Source organism: Crocodylus porosus, unplaced genomic scaffold (genome assembly GCF_001723895.1).
Source record: "Crocodylus porosus isolate Cpor-Errol unplaced genomic scaffold, CroPor_comp1, whole genome shotgun sequence".
Classification (NCBI taxonomy): Eukaryota; Metazoa; Chordata; order Crocodylia; family Crocodylidae; genus Crocodylus; species Crocodylus porosus.
The window spans coordinates 133,128,226-133,138,123 of NW_017728906.1; the positions used below are offsets into that span (position 1 = coordinate 133,128,226).

Genomic DNA, 9,898 nt, shown 5'->3' on the forward strand with positions numbered 1-9,898 from the left:
ATTTGTATTTTTTCTCTAAGATTATATAATATTAGTTAAAATATAAGTTGCTTCTAATGGAGAAGGGAGAGGGGGAGGGGATTCACCATGGGCAAGATAAGAAACAGCTAAGGTAAATTTCTGAGGGCAGAAAATGAAGGTCACTGTTTTCTCCATGTAAACAAGTCTTTAAAACCAGCTGCATCACACATACACTGTTTTTTTTATGGAGAGTTTTATTAATATTGTGCCTCTGAAGCTTCTGAAATTCTGATTTATGTGATGCTAGGCAGGAAACAATCTTTTCAACGGCATTAGTTTTGACATGTATGGCAAGCTTTAATAAATCTTCAGTTTCATAAGGTATTTGTTTAAAGTAAATAGCACACATACCCTCCGAAGTTAGACCACCCACACAAGACAATAACCTTTGAGATGCAATAAAGAAAAAAGAATGGTCACTTGGCAGGAAGTCCCAGTAGAGTAAAGATGCCAACATTTACAGCTGAATCCAAATGTTCAACAGATGGTAAACTGAATAAGGTACAGCTGGAACGATAGCACTATGTGGGGAAAGAAGTACATGATGAAGAGTGGAAGTTGAAATGCAAAAGAGGAATATTAACAAGGTATCTTGGAACAATAGTGAAACAAGGTCAGTCTAAGTCATATTATTAAAGATTCCAGCTGAGAAAGATAATAGGACCCTGCTGGACTAATTTTGGCTTTAATTTATGACATGACCTTTGGGCACAAAGGATGACATTTTAATATAAGACATTTCTTTGCTATAAGTTAGATTTGTTCAGCTGTAAATTGTCTCAAAAATATTTTGCATGAATATTTATTTTACATTCTGCATGCATATGAAGTGCAAGACACCACCATATCTACTATTTCCACTCGCTCATTCTTTGAAGCTGCTAAATGTAAAAATATTCATAAAAAAATATGATTTACCATAGATTTAAAATTGTATCAATAAGGAATAGAATCTTGAAATTAAAAACAGAGCTGAAATGAGCTGTTTACCAGAGATTATTGCCACAGGCCCATGCTTTCATATGCCACTGTATTCAGTCTCCTATCTGAAGTTTATTTTTGTAACCACTGGCTAGGTACTATTTCCTCATTCCTCAGAAGTATCTATATTGCTTTTTACTATAGGGTTTAGAGAAGGAATGGTGTGAAAATGTGATGTGAGACAGTGGGAATAGAGGGTCATCCTTTCTACAGAGGATGCTTCTCTCTGACTTGAACCAAAAGTTTCCAGGAGTTAGTTGTGGTAATCTCTTAATGGCCAGTCACTTCACTGTCATGTCACTAACTGCCTAGGGAAAGGGTAGCTCTGCAAAATCAGAAAGTCAATGTCAACATAGTATGGGAGTTTGTCATGTTGCCAGAGGAGATGGGGCATTGTAATAATCTTTAGGGAAATGTTTCATATTAGTCTGAATTCAGTGAGATTTGGCACAGTTTCCCCATTTGTTCATTGCACTCCATCATGACATCTACTGGGCTGAAAGAGTCATGAGACAGAAACACTTGGCTAAATCCTGGATAGATCCTTTGGAGTTCTACAGATTTATACTAATTGAGCTTCTAGCCTATTGGCACTACTTATTGTTCATGTACAAAATTATATATATAAAATCTCCACACAGGGCCAGGTTCTGCACACCCACTCAGATAGTTAAGAGTGGAAGTACCACATGCAAGTATAAAAGTCAGGTTCCAAAACTGATGCAAACTGCATCCACCAATTTCGGTGACTTCTGAAAAATACTGCAGTGTCTGATTAAATGACATAAAATAACTCCCTTGTCACTGAATATGAAATGGAAGAAGGAGCAACGGCATGTTGTCTGTTTTCAATTGTCTCAGAGTTGCTATGTTACCCCAATCAAAAACCAGTGCCCTGTTGTGTGAGCATTGTACAATCATGCAATAAAAAGACAGTGCTTATCATTAAAAGATTACAGTGCACCTTAAAGATAAGATGTAACAGGTGGTTGAAACAAATCAATGAGTGTGTGGGGAGGATAATCATAATTATAGCATGAGGGCTACTTAGTCAACAGTAGCACAGTCATAAAAGAGCCTTTGCTACACCGTTATTTCAGAGAAAGCATTTAGCATTTATTTGTTACAATGTCTATTCTGAAATGTCTTTTTTTTTAAATTTTGCAAGGGATATACTCTGTGGCAAAGGACTAGTTGAATAACTATCAATGCAGAAAGTAATTTCTCTTAAAGTGAAAATCCTGCCAGAATAATGCTAGGTTTTCAAATATGATTGAAGAGAATACATTTATGGTCCCCTTTTTGTCTTGTCCTACACAAGTCTTTATAGTGTGCTTATGTAAAGATATTAACTTCCAACTGTTGTTTAGCTGCTATGATGCATAGGTCCAGAAGGTTTGAATAATGTTCATAAGCATCCACAGTTTGGCAGGCTTGTTTAGCTGAAACTCCAAATCTATTCAAAGCTCTCCTGTTATTAAATGTGTTAAGTAGAATTACATTCAGCTGCATACATTTATGGGAAATTAACCTCACAAAAACAGATACAAAGGTTTGGATTAATTTTGGAATAGGTTCATAAAAGAGTGTTTGTATTTGTATTAAACAATGCAGGTTGCAATGCTTAAAATTATAAGAGGTTTTAACATAGGTGAATAGTAAAGTTTTAATAAGTATCCCCCTCACTATTTTTAGCTTAACTCACTTTCATAAAAACTATATTGATTCACATATTTTCAATAGCAAAAGCAAATTACAAAAGAAGAAAAAAAAGAAAACTCCCATAGCATATATTATGCATAAAATTAAACAACTTTACCCCAAATGATGGTGTAAGTTATCCAAATCAAATAGCAACTCATTATTTCTGTTTTAATTATAACTGAAGGGAGCTATAATTTAATGCATTCCAATCTTTTCGGGTTTTTTGTTTAGTGCATAGTATAGTTTTAACTTTACTTTTAAACTATGAATGTAAAAATCTCTTTAATTATTTGTGCCCCACTTGAGCTCTCACAGTTCTTTCTGAAGTACCAGAGATATTTACAGGGAAAGTGCACTGTCCGCTATGCTGCTGACCTAGTGTGTGATCCTAAGTAAATATAAACTTTTTCTACCACTGTTTCTCCAGTTCTGAACTAAGGACATAGATTACTCCTTTTGGAACGTGCTTTGAGCTCTAAGAATTCTGCCATCCAGATGCTATCCAGTTGCTTAGTGTTATCACAATTTTGTTTCTGGGTAAAATGTCAACTTTGTATAATATGTAATGATAATAAAAAGGTGGAAGTATTTTTCCCCTCATTCTGTGTAAGACTATGCTAAAATATTTTTCCATTCTACATGGACTTTATGTCCGTCTCTGTTCAAGCACTAGAAGAAGGATTAGGAGTCTCAGTTCTCTACCAACAACTGGACAAATTAATTGCAAACAATGTTAGACGGCATTGCCATAAACCCCCCTTAGTTTTCAAGCTAGAGAGTTAGGCAACTAAGAAAAAGATGCATTTAAACCAGAATGTTGTTGAGTAAACAGCTAAGATAGCTAAGAGGAAAATATTGAAAGGGAGGGAGCTTTAGGCTCTATTTCTCAAAGCATTCTCTGGTTTACCATGGAAGGAACAGGGAGGCGGGGGGGAAAGAGAGACAGGGCAAGCCCTCATCTTTATTATAGCTAACTGGATAGGGCATTCATTTTTGTGAGGTAGAAGACCTCTCTTCAAATTCCACCTCTACCCTACAACTTAAGAAATATTTGAGCACAGGTCTGCCACATGCCAGTAATGATCTAACCAATGAACTGTAGTGTCCATCTGTCTTTTCTGAGCACTCCTTGGAGTAATTAATAGCTAAACAGTAGATGCAAAATGAGACCACAGCAGGAAAGTTTGGGGAAGTATCACTGTACATGTGTGATCACCTTGAGCATGCTCCAGGAATGGGGGGAGGGGCTGCTCTGAGAGCTGTTCTAATTAAAGTGCCTAGAGCAACACATGTATCAGCATCCCCGAGCTGAAAAATGGCAGTGGAGGCACTTTAACTAAAGATTGTCAAACAATTAATTGAGTCTGTTCCCATGTGCTGTAATTACAGTGTTGGAGCAGTTTCCCTCCATGTGCATAGGCATCTCTTGTGTTTGGGACATGTTTTAAGGAAATGTGAGTTCAAGGCCATTCAAAGTTAGATGAAGAACTGATTTGAAAAGAGAGACATATATTGTACCTTCCAGTTTTGGGACTCATCATTGGATAAAATGATATCTGTATGAGTCAGCAAGAAGTCTGGTGTGTAGATGAGAAGTGCTTTAAAAAAGCTATTGGATCAGAACCAGCTGGCAAAGGGCTTGGAGGACATTTAATTGGAGCATTTGTATGATCTACAGAACAGAGCAGATTAGTAGCAGCAATAAAAGGCAGTTTTGTACAAACACAATGACAGTGTAAGGGACTGGGGCATAGGTGGTCTTGCCTAATGGTTAGGCCATTGAGGGAAAGTAGGGCCTGGGGCTGGGTCAAAGGGCAGGAGCCTTATGCCAAAGGCAGAGGGAAATCCAGAAGCAGAGTGCACAACACAGTCCAGGGTCAGATGCCAAGTACCAATCCAACTGGCAATCCACAGGGCAAAATCCCCAAGCAGAGCAAAACCAGGGTCTGCAGGGAAATCCAAACTGACCTTCAGAAATAAAGCAAAAACAAGGGTCGGGAACCAGGGCACTTCTCACAGCAGAATTGCTGACTGGCTTGCAAAACTAGGGCCTCAGCTCACACTAAATAGATAGATGTTGTTCTTAGCAGCCAGTCAGGATGCTTGCCTCTCCTAAATGGGGGCAGAGTTCAGTAGCTGAGCTTTACTGCAAGTGTGACTGCTGAGGTACTTGGCTCAGACTAGTCAGCCTGCTCAAAGTCAGAAAGTTAGGTGATATGGTTATTAATTGTTACTTAGCAATTAAATGGGAATCTTCAGGGTCTTAGTGGGTATGTCTACACATTCACTAATGCACCCTAATTACTGTGCATTAAATTTAGTATTTGGTTAACCAACTACTAGATCAATATACAGTCAGTTGTGCTACTGTGCAGTAGCACCAGTTCATGGGCTTTTAGCGATGCTTCCTGCACAGTAGGCTATTAACACAGTTTTTGCCATGCATGCTACTGTGCAATGTTATTAGGCTACTGCACAGTAAGCATCTCATGTAGATGCACCCAGTGATGCTTAGGCATAGGTATCAGAAAGATAAGTAGATATCTAAGGGCATTTGTAGACAACACTTTAAAGTGGGTTAAATGCCTTTTGCACTGCTTAATAGTGTTGCTGTTTACCCATTCGGCAGCGTATTACATGTTAATTCCAGCTGCTGTAGCACATTCGGTGACGTAATGTGCCTTAAATGACTTTGGGACACAGCAAATGACTCTGGGGCACTGCAAACTAAAACAACTCTGAGGAGTTCTAGTTTCCTACCCTACAGCCATGGAGGGAAGCACCAGGCTCCATGTGGCTCAGGGCCTGCGCAAGCAGCCCATGCAGGCAGCCCAGCAGCAGCCTGAGAAGGCAGGCTTCACAGAAGGGAAAAAAAAAAAGGCAGCAAGCCTGATCTTTCTCCTCCCCGACACTGGAGTCTGCCTGCCTGAGCTGTGTGGAGGCCCGGTGTTTCCCTCCACAGCTGTGGTGCCCTCTAGGACTGCCTGAGCCAGGTGTCTGCAGGCAGGTGCCACCTGTGGGCAGGAGGCATTGCTGCTGCAGAGTAAAGCACCAGCCCCTTCACCTCCACCCCAGCTCAGGGACTTCTCTGCCCACCAGCAGCTTGCTCTCCCTACCCACCATTGGAGAGGCAGGTAAGGATTGGGTGGACACGACACAGGGGTTTACCTCACCTGAAATTGAAGCGGTGTTTTTAAAAAAACATCGCATCAATTTAGGGAGAATTAAACCCCCGTGTCATGTACAGATGCCTTAAGAGCCAAAAAAGGGATTAGGCATTGCAGCACCAAAATTTTAGGTGCTCTGCCTTCTGAGTAAAGGCACTGAGTAGAGGTTTTTACATTCCTTATGCCAGTGGGAACCAATCTCTTTGGCAGGCATACTACAAATTAAGCCCCAGGACTTCCCCAAGTATACTCCAATCCCCTTCTGCTGCCTGAGCCATGACTTTCTGCCCCCTGCTCTGTGCTGCTGCTGCTGATCTGCTTCCTGCCCTAGCTGTTTCATGCCCTATCTGCTGCTTTCTGCTTCCTGCCTTATCTGCTGATGTGCTGTCTGCCTCTTCTCTGATCTGCTGCATGCCACAATGTGGAGGCTACCTATGCCATACTTGTAGTAAGTGTTCTACGGGTTGGCCATCCATGCCTTAAAAAATGCCTGTGGAAATTCAGAATCTCAGAATAAGATTTACAACTGCTGGTACTCTTGAGTTGGGCCATTCCCCATACCTATAGGTTGGGGAACTCCCTTCTCGAAAGCACAGTGGCAGAAAGAGATCTTGGAGTCATTCTCAATTCTAAAATGAACATATGAGCCGCCAATGTGAGGATGCAGTCAGCAAGGCTAACTGCACCTTGTCATGTATCTACAGATGAATCACGAGCAGGTCCAAGGAGGTGATCCTCCCCCTCTATGCACCACTGGTCAGGCCACAGCTGGAGTACTGTGTCCAGTTCTTGGCACCACACTTCAGGAGGGATGAGGCCAGCATTGAGAGGGTCCAGAGGAGGGCCATTTGCATGATTAGGGGGTGGCAGGGCAGGCCCTACGAGAGAGGCTATGGGACCTGAACCTGTTTAGCCCTCACAAGAGAAGGCTGAGAGGGGATCTAGTGGCCAACTATAAACTTACGAGGGGGAAATGCGTTCCCCTGTTCCCCCGAGCATCTCTCAGAGTAACAAGGCGTAATGGCCACAAGTTTGAGAGTAGGTTTAGGCGAGACATTAGGAGGTACTACTTCATAACTACCTGGCTGGGGCCATATGAGCTTAAACTTACTAGGGGTCATATGAGCCCAGTATTCATTCCTGCCCAGGGCCAGGGGTCAGACTTGATGATCTGCTCAAATCCCCTATGACCCTACATCTATGAATCTAAGCTAACTGATAGAAATGCATTTTGGAAACCAAGGCACTCCACTGGCATCCGCTTTAGCAAGGTTCTTCTGTCAGATTAGAATTTGCAGTTCCAGATCATTTCTTTGAGCTGGGCAATTAACTTATTTATTCCCAAAACAAGATGTAGATCACATTTAAGAGTAGGGTCCAAAAATTCAGAACACTGAGCCAGGTGCCATTTAAGCCCACCAATAGAAAATACCAGGAAGAATGTTATATATTACAACATGGTCACATTAACCCAACCTCAGATCCAAATGTGGCATAACACAAAGCATGCCAAGTAAGCGTACAGATTTTCAGTAACTTAAAAGTATAAACTATGTAACAAGGGCTTCTCATACTTAACTGTAGCAGAGACAGTACTCGCTATAATTTGGCCAGTTTAATCAGGTATTTGCAGAAAAAGCAGTTGCGCCCATGCTCTTTGATTTGTCTAGTTCTTCCACTCTGACATAGAAAAGGCTAATTTTGAGGGCTGGAATACAAAAGACTGAAGATTCCTACCACAGGACCTCATTGTGGTCAGCCTTTACTCTTATGCAATATCATTCCAGCACCGCTACCTCTATTTCTTTTCATGGACTAGAAGATTTGACAGAAGGAAACATTATCTTCTACAAGGCTGAGCTGAACTATACCTCAAACATAACATAAATTCACTTAATCTATTGCTAGATGTAATGCAATTTACTATTCCTGTTTCGTTTCATGGCTGCTTTCCCAACATTTTATGAAACTTTTCAACTCTGTGGCCAGAGCAACTGGAGATTGGCCTATACATCTATACTATAGTTGTATGAGGCCTCTACTGAGCACTGCAAATGACTGAGTGACTCATACCTGAATTAATCCCTGCTTTTTTAGACAAATCAAAATGTACTGTTGATCAGACAAAGATTTGCTACTTTTCCATCCTCTGCCTTACTTAACATTCATTTGGTTCCCTTAGTGCTAAACCTCATACTGATCTTCAACTTCATTCTCTCTCTGTCAGATGCAGATACTTCCAAGTCCTTTTAATCACCTACAGAGCTAGGAAATATATAAAGTAAAATTGGCTTCCTTGTACATGCATGTCTTATTTAAAGAAGCCGGTGGGTGTTTTTTACTGTGGTTGTTTAAATAATAATAATAATAATCCTTAGCTCTAACAGCATTTTTCATTAGCATATGTGAAACTTTACAAAGAAGACCAGTCTACTTATTGTCCTTTTAAATGAGGGGAAAGTCAGAGAGAGTAGAAGTGATTTATCAAAGGTTAGATTTGTTCAACCTCAGGCCTACTCCAGGGCTGTGCCCAGTACAGTTCTTAATACAAACTCTCATCAAGAAAAATAGATTGTTCCCGGGTTCTGGGTCCCTACTTACCCTGGGAAATGCTTTTGGCCACATAAACCTCAGGAGAGGGTTCAGGACTATGAATCCTGAGTGGAGTGATTGTCTTAGCCTCAGAGAGGTGGAATTTAAGACTTATCCTTGTCTTCATTATATCTTATTGGCTAGCCAGGGGTCTCATACCTAAAAAAGTAGGCCCTTTACAGCCTTAGAAGAACCATGCCACACATGGTTCTCAAGTTACTGGTATGAACATGGAACTTACACAAACAGATGAAATTGTCACATTTTTTAAATGTGTGTCCTTTAAATTAGAGTGAAACAAAATTACTGCTTTCTACTTAGCTGTACTAAGACTTCAATCCTGGGCTGTTCATTTGGCAGGTTATGCTGGAGCCAGGAACCTGGAAGCCATGGAAACATAGAGTGCTGAGGCGGGCAGGCTGAAGAAGTACAAGGGTAAATTGACAAGATGCCAGGCAGCTTTCAAAACCTGCCAAGTAGATGGTATGCATGGGGAATGTATCTTTTCTGAAAGAATGTTGTCAATAAAACCAGAACTTCAGAAGCAGCTGGTGCTAGTGCAGAGAGCACTGGATGAAGCTACTAAACATGCTATGGAGAGAAAAACCTTTGGAAAACTACTAGAAGTAAGTTTATTATAAAACAATAAGGAGAAGTTTAATAACACATGTTCTATTAATAGAGCCTACTTTTATAACTCTGCTTGATTTCATATGGTACCATAGCATCCCTTTGTCCTCACTCTGGTTTCCATAATTACAAATAAATTGAGCCATGTGCTAAATCCAAGGATCCTGAGAGAATGAGTTGGTAAGCAGGTTGGCTTTCAAATCAAGTGCTCAGGCTTAATGGCAGCAGCCAAATATGAAGAAGTCTTGTTCCTTATTGGGAAATGGGTTGCACAAAATGTAAGACTGATCCCATACTCTCTTTCTGACAAACATAAAACCAAATGCACAATATTAATATGGTTAGAGACAAAGTAGTTTGGCAAACATTGAGGTTAATGACTAGTTTAAAAATAACTTTAAAATGGGTTTGCTGTGTGATGGAGACCATAGCCCTGAGGTAAATGCAGAAGCCAATGACCTGAAGGAAGCAGAAGCAGGAGGGGAAAACAGGGGAACCCCTCATATCCTCGTGAGAAAGTAGGGTCATTGGCTAGTTATCTCAGGTGTCTGTACATGAATGCACGGAGCCTGGAAAACAAGCAGGAAGAATTGGCAGTTCTTGCAAAGTCATGAAACTATGATGAGATTGGAATGACTGAGAATTGGTGGGATAGCTCTCATGACTGGAGCACTGTCATGGATGGGTATAAATGATTTAGGAAGGACAGGCAGGGGAGAAGAGGAAGAGGAGTTGCTGTTTATGTAAAAGAGCTGTATGCTTGTTCAGTACAGTATAAAACTGGAGACAGGCTTCTTGAAAGT

At 40.7% G+C, this 9,898-nt stretch overlaps 1 long non-coding RNA gene across 1 annotated transcript; it reads left to right on the forward strand.

The window, feature by feature from the left end:
• The first annotated feature begins 1,669 nt into the window (after nt 1-1,669).
• On the forward strand, nt 1,670-9,095 carry LOC109306458. Its single transcript, XR_002100001.1, has 2 exons — nt 1,670-3,098; nt 8,826-9,095. It is a non-coding gene; the product is annotated as an uncharacterized LOC109306458 (long non-coding RNA).
• The last annotated feature ends 803 nt before the right edge of the window (nt 9,096-9,898 follow it).